The sequence below is a fragment of the Vicugna pacos genome, chromosome 5, assembly GCF_048564905.1.
Source record: "Vicugna pacos chromosome 5, VicPac4, whole genome shotgun sequence".
NCBI lineage: Eukaryota > Metazoa > Chordata > Mammalia > Artiodactyla > Camelidae > Vicugna > Vicugna pacos.
In genome coordinates this window covers 91490723-91505820 of record NC_132991.1, presented here as the reverse complement: position 1 = coordinate 91505820, position 15098 = coordinate 91490723, and positions in this window count along the sequence as shown.

The window sequence follows — 15098 nt, the reverse complement described above, 5'->3', positions numbered from 1 at the left end:
GCTTGACTTGACCATTACACTTTGCAACAGGAGCTAAAGTTTCAGAGCCAAATAGCATCAAAGGGGCCCAGATGCCTTTTCTAAACAGAGAAACCTGAAAAACGCTTCTAGGAGTAAAAATATTAGCAATCAAAAGAAGCAAAAATTGACCTGCTCCCTTTTTTTGGTGCAACCTTCATTTAACATTGATTGAAGGGATGAATTCCCAAGGAGCCAGGTGATACTTGATACCTGGGTGACATTGTTCATTTTATGTTTTCCAGGAAAGGAACCACGAATCCTCTGACCTCTAACAGCTGCGGAGGCTAATTTTAGTCCAATGCAACTGTCTTCTTTTCCCCCCCAAGTTTTGATTCTTCACTTGTCAGATGGTAGGCATCTCATGTTACTTCTTTTGTGCATTAACTTTACCTTTGTCTCCAGTCTGTGCCCTTCGGACAATTCTGTACCAACACTGTAGGCTGTTTTGATGTCATTTGTGTGGCAGTAAGGAAGGCTAAATTATGTGCAAAAAGCAGAAGATAAAAGGCCTGAAATAATAATAAAAAAAAATCAAGAACTCCCCAGAATCTGATTCCCTTTGATTTCCCAGCTCTCAGCCTGTCCAGCTTACCTTTGCCCTTCCTCCTCCCTGTCTGTGTGCCCATCTGATGCCCACCGTTTGGCCTGGACCTGCCAGAAGGCAAACTCACTATCTCAGCTGATAGGAAAGCATCTCTATTCTCCACTCAAACTTATGCCTAATCCAGGCTCACTCCTCCTAAAAACAGCCTTCTCCTTCGAGTTTTCCCTGGCTCGACTGAACCCTTCTTAAAACAGAATTTGCACAAGACACTGGAGCACTTCATGCACTGGTTTTGCAGAATTCTGAACTTGCCATGGGGGTTGCTCCTGTCGCTGAAAAGAAACTGCCAGATTAGAGGTGAGAATGGCAGAGCTCTGTGGTTGAATCGCACCTAAATTTTCAGAACGTGCTGTGAGCTTTTCTTTGAATGGTCTGACCTTCCCGCTGTGGGCATTAACTTCTCCTAAAGCCAGTCTCCCTGTGAGTGCACGGTGCCAGCACAGCACAGCGCGGAAGAGGTAACCAAAGCAAATCGTGGTTGAAGTCGTACCTGTAGCACGGATTTGAGAAACCGAGCATCTCTTCCTTCGCATTTACTAATTAAAATTGCTCTCACATGGTCATGTTGAGCGCAGCTCTGTTTCTTTTCCTGCTGGTCCTGGTACGAGCCATGGCGAACCTCTGAATTTGCGCTGGGTGCCATCACCGGGCTCGGTGTTTGGTCTGCTTGATCTTTTTTCCTCGCAAGAGCCCCAGGAGATCAATTCATCAAATAAATTAATCAATCAATCGTATCTGCACTTGTCCATGAGGAAGATGAGGTGAGAGAAGATGGGATCCCCTCCTCTGAGGTCAGGGGCTGTTTAGGGTGAAGCGCAGGCTGAAGCCCCGCCCCCTCAGGTGCGTGAGACTCGGAGGCTGAGCCCCTCCCCCGCCCCCACTGCTGCTCACAGAGCCTCGCCGGGAAGGGAGCTGGGACCCCGGAACCAGGGAGAAAAGGGTGGAGGCTGGTGTCACCGGCCGCAGCCCCAGCCGCCTGCACCGTCCTGACCAGGAGGCCACCTTTTTCCATTCCCTGCCTGAGAACTCAGGCACTGAGAGCCTCGGCCCCAAGCTCAGAGCTTCGCCTTCCCTTCACAGAGAACACAGTCCAGTATTAAGGAGAACACCATCCTGTACCAGGTTCCATCCTTGAAGAATTTTCCTTCTGGTTTTCCATTCAAGAAACTGCGTTGGGGTCAGTGGCTCCCTGCTCTATGCAGGGGCTCTGACAGGCCTCGGGACAGACACTGGGGCGGGGGTGGGGGGTGTCAGTGTTCCCACACTGGGATCTGAGTCCTCTCACTTCTTCCACCTAAATCCCTTAACTACACCATGCGGCTGAGAATTCCTGCCCTGCCTACCCCTCCGGGTGATTCTAAAGATAAAATGAGCTCATAGAAAGGACTGGCCAACCTGCAAGGCAAGTCCAGACACTTGTAACGGTTGCGTGTCGAGCCCGGACAGGCCCCCTTCCCTCCGCACGGCCGCCCTGGCTCTCAGGGCTGTTCTGTTGTGGACAAGCCCACGGCACCGGCTTCCTCTTCATTTTCCCTGATAAGAAAACGTCCACTTCACAGAGCCAAACAAAGGAGGCTTCGAGGAGGAAATCATCTGTCCCTGGGAGATTCTGGACACAGAGCCGCTAGTGGAAGTTTCCACGAAGTGACTCTTAGGGAGACTGAGCCTCCTTACGCCTGTCGTTGGCAGCAAATCTCATTCTTCTGGTGGCTTCTCCCCATTATTGACATTTCCGGAAACGCTAACCCCCTGTGCAATGAATTTCAGCGCCCAGGTCTCATAAAAGCTAAAATAATTTCAGTGCCTAATTTAAAGGTCATCAAGGTAAGAAGTAATTTCAATAGCATGTTTCATAAATGTATGTTTGGACCCATTTTTACAGAGGTGATGTTTTGCCTTGCTATATAGTTTGAAGTGTGCTGGGATGCCACATTCATCCTGTGAAAAACTCTGTTAAAAACAGTATCACAAACAAAACTATGACATCCACTGTACTGGGGACACTTCACTCTTGGATGCCAGAAAGACTTACACTGCGTTCTTGTCCTCAGAGGGCTGATATTATAGCCGGTGAGTCAGGGCTGAACTGTCAGGTGAAGTGTTGACTCTGATGTGAACCATCCTTCAGTTGTATCACCAAAGAGAAATCATTAATCCAACCATGGCCACTCTGCCCATGCCACACCAGCCTTGGAGCAAAACTAGGAATAAGAATCCATGGCTGTCAGGGTGCACGTAATTTGGGGACCTCCGGTCCTCCATCAGTATCCTTCTCCAGCTCTTTCTGAATTCCCCTGGGGGTGCTCACTGTGTTAACGCCCACCCCCTCCTCCACTTTCTCCTCTCATGGAGGTGTCTGTTTCATAGACCTTCTGGAAGCTAGGATCAGCATGGTGGCCAGAACGGCTGGCCCCCAAGACTGCTGACCCTACTTGTGTTGTTCCGTTCTCAGAGTGCAACAGACATTTCAGTGCAGGCTTCCTTAGTTCTCCTCCCACATGTAAGGGACTCAGAGGTTTGAGAGCCTGGGGACAATCTGAGTGGCTGGTCCTGGGCCATCTCAGAAGCCCCTTATCATGAAGCTTTGTCCTTGAGCTTCTCTTGGGTGTCTCAGCCCTCTGGTCCCTTCCATGGGGGTCTTCCCAAGAGATACCTCAACTGACTAGAAATCTGGGGACAAATGCGAATCCTAGTGTGGACCCCCAGGAACCTAAACCTAAACAGATGTGATCTGCCTTGGAATCAGCTTACTCCCATAGTATTAGGAATTTCCTGCAGAGGTATTAAAAAAGACCACTTCCTCCTGAAATTCACTCTAAGCCATAATTCTGCCCTTCTTGCATTTGTTTAAAAAGTTGGGATGATGAGATCAGGGGTTGAAGATTCTAATTTAAGATGAAGGCTTCTGAAGCAGACACAGTAGGTAACCCACACACATCCATGCATCTGTCCTCTTTCTTGCTGGCAGAGCCTCAATTTTACTCGGGGACACCCTCTGCCTCATGGCTATGTGCTCAGGGAGAGTGACCCTGAACGCAGTTTAAAGGGAGATTGGTCTGAACTGTGGATTCAGAATGCATAAATCCTGGCCAGTGGTTTGCTTAGGAAGGATCGCGTGCCACAGTTCTGATGGATGAGACTGGAGGGAAAGCCTTCTTGGAGAGGAGTAAGTGGATGGGCTTTGGAAATTTCCCCTCATGTTTTAAAATTAGATACAGACACCATATAGCTCTCCTTTGCTGCCTCTGAATGTCAGGGAATCAAGATGTGCTGCCTGGAGTGGCTGCAACCATCTTGACACCACGAGGAGAGCCAACCCACACACTGAAGATGGCCGAAGTGAAATATGGAAGGAACCTGGGTATTTGGTGATGTCACTGAGCTGCTGAAATAACCGACCTTAGGCCTGCCCAACCTCAGGATTTGTGGTTACGTAAGAAAACAAGTCATCCTTTACTTGGGATTTCAGCGACCTGTAGTTACAAATCCTTAACTGATAAGATCCATCAGATAGCATCACCAGCCCTTGATGGTACAGAACATCTAAGGCTGCCCCCCCCCCCGAGCTGCTGTGTGAGAGAAACTGCTCCACTGCCTCTGTGCCAACAGATCACAAGCAGATTGCAACCTGCCTGGATCGGCCCAGGCTGCAGACATGGAAGGACAGCCAGCTCAGCTCAGCTCCTGCTTTCACAAATACCGCCAGGGAGCCAGGGACATTCTAGCAGGGAGAGTGTGGCACACCCTGAATGTAATTCAGAGCAAGCAGCAGAGACTATCATGCAGTGTTAAGCCCTGTACCCACACTCATTCTGGCAAAAAAGGGATTAACATAATATTAATTGCTACCATTCATGGAGTGTTCTATGTTGGACAATGAGTTAAGCACATTACAGAGTCATTTCCTTCCATCCTCTCTGAGAGGCTATGGGGTAGATCTGTGCACCTGCCTGCACTACTCCCTGCCTGCAGTAGACAGACAGACAGACAGGCGGATAGATAGACAGTCACAATTAACGTTATCGACCACTTATGGAGGACCAAGCAGTGAACTAAAGACGTTAGGCAGACGTCCTGTTTGCATCTCACAATAAACATTATGGCGGAGGGACTATTTTTAGCATCACCCTCATTTATTTCACAGGTGCAGAAACTGGTGGAGATGCTGGGTGTCTGGCCAGGGTCACAGAGCCATTGAACAGAGTGAGGACGTGCATCCAGGCAGCCTGACTTCAGAACCTGTGTGCCTACCACCAGGCAGCCCTGCAGAGCCTGGAGCTGGGGCCTGGCATCTGGTCGAAGTCCCAGAATATTTGTGAAATCCATGAGCTTGTACGTGGTAGAGTGTCTCCACCACGGCAGCTCAGAAAGATGGCAGAGGGCCCTCGTAACCAGCGCCTCTCAAATATCAGACACACGCCGCTCACTGGGATGGCCTGCTGCATCCCAGACCCTGATATGGTGGAGCTGGGAGTCTAGCTGTTCTATTAAGTTCCCACTGAGGCCACGCTGCTGTTCCCTAAACACGTGCCAAAGACGTTCATTCCTCAGGAGCCACCAAACCTTGCCTTGGCATCACTTTACAGCCCCAGAAAGCTTCGTGCCTGTGTGTGTTGCTCTGGCCCCTCCAGGGAAGTGACACTCAATTGCAGGCAGTTTTGTCCCCCCGGGGACAATGGCAATGTCCTGAAACATCTCTGGTTGTCACAGCTGAGGGGAGGAGTGCTGTAGCTGTGCAGTGGGCAGAGGTCAGGGCATCCTACCCTGCACAGTCCAGCCCTCGCAGCAGAGAATGAGCTGGCCCAGAATGTTCGCTGTCCTGAAGCAGAGGACCCTCCTCTGAGGCCCTCGCCGAGGTGTCTTCCTCTCCCCAGAGCATCTCCCCGCCGCCCGGCTCCGTCTCTCCCGGACTCCAGGTCTCTACACCAGCGCCCCCTCTCAGTGGCCTTTCCCCTGCCATCCTGTTTTCACTGTAATGCACCGTGTGCTCTCTCCCCTTCCCTGCGTCATCTTTCTCCACGGTGCCTGTTTCCACTGATACGATACGCATTCTCCTCCATTATTTCTTTATCTTCTATCTTCCCCTGTGGATGAGTTTCCTGTTGCTGCTGTAACAAATCACCAAACTCAGCGGCTTAAAACAAAACAGATTTATTATCTGACAATCCTAGAATCAGAAGTCCTAAAATCAAGGTGTCAGCAGGGCCCTTTTCCTTCTGGAGGCTTTAAATAGGAGGCTCTTTCCCTGACTTTTCCAGCTTCTAGAGGCCACCCCAGTTCCTTGGTGCAAGGCCCACTTCCACCATCGAAGGTGGCTGAGCAGCATCTTCACATCTCTCTCCTCATCCAAGCCTGCTGCCTCTCTCTCATCAGGACCTGGTGGTGACACTGGGTCCACTCAGATAGCCCAGCATAAGCTCCCGTCTCTAGAGCCTGAATCACGTCCGCAAAACCCCTTCTGCCACATCAGGGTCACATATTTGCATTGCACAGCTCTCATTTCCAAGTCCTGGAGCCTGGGACAGTGCCGGGTACTAAATACTATGCATCATTTGTTGACTGATGAGTGGCTCTTGGTTTTCAGAGGACGTGATAAGAATACTAGAAGCAACAGAAGACATCCCACCTGCCAATAAAAATGTGAATAAAGGCTGTAAGAGTCAAATTGTAAGGTTAATTCATTGTGGGTGAAAATCAGGATATGAAAAGTAAACTTCGAGAGGCTGAATACTCTCCAAGTCAGAGTTCGGAGTGGGCAGAGCAATCGGTGATTCTGCAGAAGGGTGGTGTCTGGCTGAAGGGCCCATCTCAGCCAAAAAGCACACAAACACGAGCCCTGCAGGAAGACACCGGCCACACTGACCCAGAGCTTTCCATAGGCCAGCGATGACCGTGGTGGACAGAAGACACCAGTAAACGTCCTCTTGGCAAGTTCACCTCTAATTGCAAATTTAATTCATTGCTGTTTAGCTTGTGCATTGGGGCATTAGTTTCCTGGGGCTGCTGTGACAAAGTAGCACAACAGAGCGGCTCACACAACACAGATGTATCATCGCCCAGTTCTGGAGGCCAGAAGTCCAAGGTCAGTGTGGCTGCTGGGTTGGTCCCTTCTGAGGATGTGATGGAGATTGCTCCAGGCCCCTGTCCTAGGATCTGGGGATTGAGATGGCCTTTAGGGTTCTTTGGTTTGTGACAGCAGTACTCCCATCTCCACACGGCCTTCTCCCTGGGTGTGTGTCTCTCTGTGTCCAAATTTCCCCTTTTTCTAAGGACCTCATAACCTTGGATCAGGTCCCACCCGAAAGACCGCATGTTGACTTGACCATCTGCAATGACCCTGTTTCCAAATAAGGTCTCATTCACAGGGGGACACGGCTCCTACGAATTGAGGTAACACGAATCTGAGTCTCCAAGTTTGATCAGCTTTGAGACAGATACGGAGGAAACCACGAACTATGGGAAACCTACCAAGAAACGCGGCTTTGGTGGCAGCCACCTGTGCTCCAGTTTTCACACGTGGCCTGGCACCGCCTTTCCACCCAGCTGTCCACGTTCGCCGGGCGCTTGCATCTCGTCAGGACTGCTTAATGCCTTGCAGCCGAGTTGCTTGGTAAACGTCAGGGCTGGATTGCTGTCCCGATACACAAGACATTGACATGCATGTCTGGATGCAGAAAAATGAGCCTGCTGCCCTGGGAGGGAAGTGGGCCAGACCTCACGGCCTGAAAACATCTCAGAGGCCTGCTGTCATTGTTGTTTTTTCCCTTGATTGATTTTTCCTTAAAATGAAAAATATGCTGTGACTCAGTGACAGTGCCGGGGGCACAGCACGGCGTAGCTTCAGAGCAGGTGGCGGTCTGGGAAGCAGGTGTGCGTAGACTCGAATTACAGCTCAGGCACGCCATTCGTGGGCGGCCCAGAATAAGTTTCTTACCTTCTCTGAGGCTGCATCCACAGGAGATGCTCAGTACACGCACATCGGTCTCGTCCCACGTCAGTCACTGACTCGCTCTGTGAGCTCGAGCAAGTCACCTTACACTCTCAGCCTGTTTCCCTATATTTGAATGGTGCGCAGGACCCGCCTCGCAGGGCTGCCAGGATTGAATATAACCTATCAGGTGGCACGGACACCCCTGGAGAGACCTGTACGGGACACGCGTGACAGCTCCCAAAATCTCGGTGGGTTGTTTATTCTTCAACAAGTATGGAAGGTCTTCCAGTGAGAACTGCTCAGAAGATACGCCGGAGTCTATCCTTCTACCTTGAATATTTCAAAACATGGACATGGACGACATGGAAATTGCTTCTCTGTTACCAATTTCTGTTTGTGACATCATCTCCTGAGCAAAGCAAATTAATCCACATTCTGAATTTCTCCTGCTCTTCTCAGTAAGATATTGATGGTCTCAAGACAAATTTTTATAGCTGGGGCTATAGAAACAGGCATTATTTTGTCTTCTATGTACTTTGACAGGTGAAGCCATCTCTGTTAAAGGCAGGGATATAAATGAAAGTCATGTATCTTTAGGTAATTTAATCAATTATGACATCTTTTAAAAAATATAATAAAATCTGATTTAAAAATGGGCAAAGAATTTGAAGAGAAATTTACTTAAAAGAGATATACAAATGGCAAAAAGCATGTGAAGAGATGTTCAACATCATTATTTTTTATGGAATTGTAAATAAATCCACAAAGAGACACTGCTTCACACCCTTGGATGGCCATGGTAATATTTTTTTGAAGTAGAAAAAAGTATTGGTGAGGATGTGGAAAAACTGGAACCTTCATTTCTGGTGGGAATGTAAAATGGTGCAGCCCCTGTGGACACAATCTGGCAGCTCCTCATGAAGTTAAACATTGAATTACATCTGACCCAGCAATTTCAGTCCTATGTGAACACCCAAGAGAGCTGAAAACGTGTTCACACAAAAACTTGTACACAGCAGTTCACAGCAGCATTCTTCCTGACGGCCCAAAAGTGGAAACCACCCAAATAACCATCAACTGATGTGTGGATAAGCAAACCGTGGTCTAACCACACAATGGAATATTATTTGGCCATGAAAAGGAACGGGGTTCTCATATTTCCTACAAAATGAGTGAACCTTGAAAACGTGCTCAGTGAAAGAAACCAGACACAAAGCCACACCTCTTCTGATTCCATTCATCTGAGCTGCCCAGAATTGGCAAATCCCTAAAGACAGAAAGCAGACTAGAGGTTGGCAGGGGGTGGAAGGTGAAATCACAGGGATGGACTACCAGTGGGTGTGGGGTTCTTTTTCAGGTGCTAGAAATGCTTTGGAATCAGACGGTGGTAATAGTCACACAGCATTGTGAATATCCCCAAACCACTGAATTGTCCACTTTAAAACTATGAACTTTATACCGTATGACTTAGGTCTCAGTGTTTTTAAACAGCAAAAAAGCCTGCAAAAGTAATGCCTTATCTAATAGGTGGCTGGAGTTATGCTCAGGGATGCTTATTAACCACACAGTCATTTCTATTCATCTTGACACAATGGTAACTTGTATCAGTTAACATTTTTGTATCCAGCAGAGTGCTTTTCTTCTACCACTAAATTTGATCAGTCCAGGAAAGCGATACCCAAGCGTATTTAATTAAGCTCTTAATGAGGACTGTGTATGAGCTGTTTCTGCTTTCATTGCCACAGTTGGACCCTCAAATGCTAAGTCACATTTGAGGTTTCCTTCAGTAAAAGGCAAAGGTTGTTCAGGTCTGGGAGAAAAAGCTAACCTGATGCATTGACCATTGATTTCTAATATTTCTCCTTTCATTTTGCAGATCTTAGGTGCTGACCTTCCCAGAGCTATATATATATTTTTTCAACTGAAGTATAGTCAGTTACAATGTGTCAGTTTCTGGTGTAACCAGGATTATGTATTGATTCCAGAACAGCATTTCAGTGTGCAACTTATTACCTTGCATCCAACCTTACAGTAAGCTCAGGGCCCTCATCCCAATTTTAGGCTCTTGGCCAGGTGAAGGCATTTGAACAACCACACATGGATGTCTATTTTGCACTCTCCTCCTCCTCGAAGGAACTCGTATTACAATTATAATTCACTCACGGACTCAGTAGGCTGACAAAAGGGTTCTGACCCTTGGGTTTCTGAGTTCTTCTTCCTCACTGTGCCCGCAGACCTTGGCATCTTCACCCTCTTAAAATCATATTAACTCTTCTCTGCCCGGTATCCCTTTAAGATTGTGATCAACTCCATTCCAGTTGGACAGTAATATACCACTCTTCTCAATTTGCTCTGGAATTAACAAATCCCGTAGATCACTGCTTCTCATACTGTACCATGCAGGGCACTCACCTGAGGACTTGTTAAAATGCAGACACTCAGTTATTGGGTCTTGGTGGGGCCCAAATGGCTGCATTTCAACAACTACCTGGGGATCCTGCTGCTTCGGGTCTGCGGACCATCCTCCGAACAGCAAGAAACACAGCCATGGTTTCCACCTCTCAGGGGTTAGAAGGCAGATCTTTCACTTGGAGCCACTGGATCCAGTGTAGATGGGGGACAATACAGAAGGGAGGTGCACGTTTGTGCCAGGAGAGGCCCCCGGAAGTGCACGGATCTGCCTGAATGAAGTGAATGTCACCGTGGGCTCTGTCAGCATGTGGTGCCGGGAGGGGCACAGAACACCAACTGGTTGCTAGTGTGGCCCCAGGTATTCGTGAGACTTATGCGAGACTTAACCTATCATGTTTCCAGGACATTCCTAAGTAGCCATGACCTTCCTGGCAATCAAAAGGATCTATATAATTCACAGACTCAAGATAATTGACCGGGCCATGAACATCTGCATGGCAGAGGGTCATGCACCGTCATAGGAGCGCTGACAGCTGGTACCTACTCCCACTGCGTGACCCCTCCTGCATCCTCCCACCCGCACTGGGGCAGAGCCTCGGGGCTCCTGGCACAGGACGTGCGTGGATTGAGTTGGGGCCCTGTCACTAATGCTCCCCAAGGTAATTTGAGGGAAAATGGGGCAGTTCTGAGAGGCCGTCCCTTCTCCACACTCTCGCTCCCCTCTGGGGACTGAAAGCGATGATTCCAAGACAACAGAGTCGAAAGATGGGAGCAGCCTGGAGAGGGAGGTTATCTCTTCCTGGAGAGCCGGCATGCCGCTCAGCTGGCCCCAACTGCCACGTGAGCTGAGCAGAGACCTCTGTCATGTCAGACCACTGAAATTTCAGGGTTATTTATGGATGTAGCAAAGCTGGCTATTATGAGCCCCTCTACACTGCCCCTCAACCAGCACAAGAACCCACAATGCGTGGCAAGCAGCTGGTCATCAGGAAAGTTGGGGACAAGGAGCCTGCCTGTGCAAAATTCCCTCTAGATCTTAGGGCTTGGTTCTCAGGGGTCGTGTTCAGTGACCGTCTCTTTTTGACTCCATCACAGAGTGCATCTGCCCGCGGGCACCCCAGGGGCCTTCCAGGTGCGCCTGACCTCCTGGCATCAAGAACAGTGTCTCTCAAAGGTCAGCATCGAGTTTATTTAAAGCTCGAGTGACACTGGCAGGTGTATATAATTATGCCCCAGCTGCAAAATGAGACGAAGATTAAAGGGCGTGCTGGATGTCACCTGTCCTGGGAGGTGCATTGGCTTCCTGGGGCTGCCATAACCAACGGCCGTGATCTGGATGCTTTAAAACAATAGGAGTTTATTCCCTCTCTGTTCCAGAGGCCAGAAGTCTGACCTCGAGCTGTTGTCGAGGTTGGTTCCTTCTGGAGGGTCTGAGGGAGTCTGTCCCAGGCGTCTCTCCCAGCCTCTGGAGGCTGCCGGCAGCCCTTGGCGTTCCTGGACCCATAGGCACATGGTTCCCGTCTCTGCCTCTGTCTTCACCTGGCCCCTCCTCTGCGTGTCTTCTCCCCTTCTCTTCCCTTATAAGGACGCTTTTCTTTGCATGGTGGGTCCACCCTAACCAGGGTGATCTCACCTCGAGGTCCTTAATCACATCTGCAAAGACCCCCTTTCCAGATAAGGTCACATCCACGGCTTCTGGGTGGACATGTCTTTTGGAGGGTCACCACTCAATCTGGGACAGGGGGCGGCGAGGAGATGCAGACTCACAAAGGAATTCTTGAAATGTTGACTGACCTCAGAGCACCATGAGCCGGGGGGCTCCACGTGGCTGATGCCCGTTCTGTGTGAGCATCTCCCAAATTACACAGATGCCGTCACCCGCCTGGGAGTCTGCGGCAGGGCATCGCCTGCCCTGATGTGTGCTCTGCTGGAGGACAGTTCGCTGCTGAGGAGGCAGACTGCTTCTCAGTTTAGTCTGTCTGTGTTTTCAGGAGCCCAATACTGAGCACCTACACTTGAAGGAATGGCAGGAATGTCTTCCCAAGTGGCAGGAAGCAAGGCAGGCCGCCCTGACCCTCGGGGCTGCTGACCACGTGCCCACCAGGGGTTTCATCAAGAAGTGTTTGGCCCAAAGCAGCCAAACCCCCAAGTGCAGGAGCAGGGTGGGGCCCGCATTCTCTGTGCCTTGGGACGTTGGCTCTCAGTTCCTCGTGGAAATTAGAACAGAATGGACTTCACGATACCATTGTGAGTTTTCCTGATGGAATTCTACTTAGAATTACAAGATGGCACTGAGGCCTCGTGAGGATCACCAGCAGCGTGAATCAGGAGGTCACGTGCTCATGGCTGAATCTGATTCTTTTCTAGTACCTGAATGTTTGGCATGGGCCTCCCTGTTCACCGTCCTAGACCATGAACACACGTGTCCTGTGCGCCTGTGGATTTCTGACCGTCGGAGCCTCCGCAAGTGCTGGTGACTTTTCTCATTCAGCCCTAAGAGAGGTGGATACCGTGCACAGCAGAGCTGCTGGAGGTGACTTCATGGAAGCACCTGCTTCTACCCCAGTGCCGGGCTGAGGCCGTGCCAGTGGGCCACGTGCCTGTGATCAGCCCGAGGGTGCAGCTTGCGGGAGGACGGGAACCAGCAGGGGATGGAGAATGGTCACGTGAGCAAGAGGTGTCTGCCCATGGCTTGGGGTTGGCTCTAGGGTGGACCACGGAGGACCTGCTGATGCCAGCACACTCCAGTGCCCGGCCTCACAGAGACAAAGAGAAGAGGTACAGGCACTGAAATCTACTGACGGCGGACCACCCTGCTCCGGGCGCCCGGAAGGCTGGGGCAGTAATAGTAACAGCCCCCACTTATGGAGCCTTATTATGTCCGGAACTAGCCAAATACGCTGTGCTTTTACTTCGTTTCATCTCCGCGGCAGCCCTGGGAGGTAGTGTGTCAGTCAGGGCTCTCTTTGTTACAAGAAACAAAGTAGGTCAAGTTCAAATGGGGATGATGGGAAGTACGGGGAGTGGCTCAGAGAACTGGAGGGAGAACCACAGAAGCTCAGGCATCCTCAGGGGCCCGGGGACAAGAAAATGGGCGTAGGTCACCCCCAGCATGCACCCCATCTCTGTTCCCTCCGTATAGTGACTTTCTTCTTTTTTTCAGTGGAAAGTTCTTCATACAACAGGAGAGCAGGCAGCTTTGGCTTCTTCCGTCATGAGGTTTCTCCAATGGTCCAGCAGGAGAAGATTCTAGAGAAAGACTTTTATTGTCCTGCCTGCATTTGGGGCTCAAGCCTGAGCCAATCCCTGTAGCCAGAGGATGGCCCATCTGGGACACACGTCCACCCAGTGAAAGCAGGGCTCTTAGTGTAAGAAGTGAGGGAGGTACTGGAAAAATACACTGCCCTGGATGGATGAAGCACCGAGGCCTGGAGGGGTCACGCAGCTTTCCCAGGGGTTGGAACCCAAGTGTATCTGATGCCAACATCTTGGCTCTTATCCCACCGTGGTGATGTTTTGGCCAACACCAGTGTCGTCCCAGGCTCGACGTGCTTGTGGGAAAGCCCATTTGGAAATGAATGGCTGAGTGCAGGGGTGACGTTCAAAATAATGAACCAGTACAATGTGGGCGTTGCGTTAGATTCCTCAGCCACTGTAACAAATCTCCACAAACTTCCTGGCTTCAAACAGCACAAACCTATCATCTAATGGTTCCAGAGGCTTCATGTCCCAGGATCAGTCTCGCTGGGCTAACATCAAGGTGTTGGCAGGGTTGCATTTCTTCTAGAGGCTCCAGAAATTGGACTTCTCTGTGGGACCGCTCTGGGGACTGTTCAATGCCCTTTCCGACTCCTAGAGGACGCCCGTATTCCTTGGGTCATGGCTCCATCCTCGAGTCACGCTGACCTCTGCTTCTGTCATGACCTCTCCTGCTCTCACTCTGACCTTCCTGCCTCCCTCTGATAAGGACCTTGTGACCAGGTCGGGCCCACCTGGATCCTGCAGAATCGCCTCTAGGACAGAACATTGCCGTGGACGATGACCTGTCCATAGGCTCTGAGGATTAGGATGTGACCATCTTCAGGGCCATCAACCAGCCCACCAGAGGCGTTGACCAGTCAGAGCGGAGGTCGTCTGTGCCGCTGGGGCAGGGGCTTGGAGCTCCTGCTGTACCAGACGTTACCCGTGACTTGCTAGATGCTGGGGAGGTCTGGGGGCAGCAGTCGGCAGAGGGGGTAGGGGGCTTTGGGCGGGGGCTATCGACCGACTGGCATGGAAGCAAATTCACAGCGTCGAGTGGCTGTCATGTTGGGATCACCTCATCCCAGCCAAGGGTCTGCCTGGGAGAGAGCAGGACTGCAGGTTGTCTGTGGAGTAGAGCTGCCTGCTGGCTGGCAGGTCAGGGCACTCCGGGGGAGGGGGTGGGAGTGGGGGTTGGCACCAGGATCTGCAGGAAGGAGGGTGGTGCTGAGTCTGGGGCGAGCTTTACATTTGCTTCCCCTGGAACCAGCTAGACTGGGCCAGGCAGAGCCCAGGGCTCGAGGTGAGGGCATTGCAGGAGGCCAGCCATGGTTCAGGTTTGGTCCACGTGGCCAGATCTGGCCAGGGAGGCAGAGGGAACTGAGAGCAAAGGGGGTCTGGATGGAAGAGAGGCCTGCTCTCCAGACCTTGGGGCCATTGCAAGACGGGCTCCCTGGGTCAGGGTGGCTTGTTTATTTAGTCAATGGGGGGCCCTCGTGTGAAAAACAAAGACGCCAGCAAGCGATCTCTCTCCTACAGGAAGAGCAGCTTCCAGAAGAGAGAGAACCTCCCACTTTGCTGGCCTGTGAGCCTCTGTCAGCCTGGCTTGTTGGACCCACTGAGATGCAGGTCACCATAAACCACCCCCAGGGTGGCCAGTCCCGGGAGAGGCCAGACTGGCACTGTGAGGAAGAAACTGAGTTTGCCGAAGGCCTGGGCTGGAAAACCCTCCGCCCTCAGCGTTCTCAGGCCCAGGGCGTGAAGCAGAGCCTGCTTCATGGGCAAACAGTCCCCGCAGCCACCCGGGCCTTGTGCTCAGAGGGGCCCAGTAGTGGATCGAGTAGTGTCCCCAAGAGATACCCCTATGTCCTTGCCCCCAGGGCCTGAGAA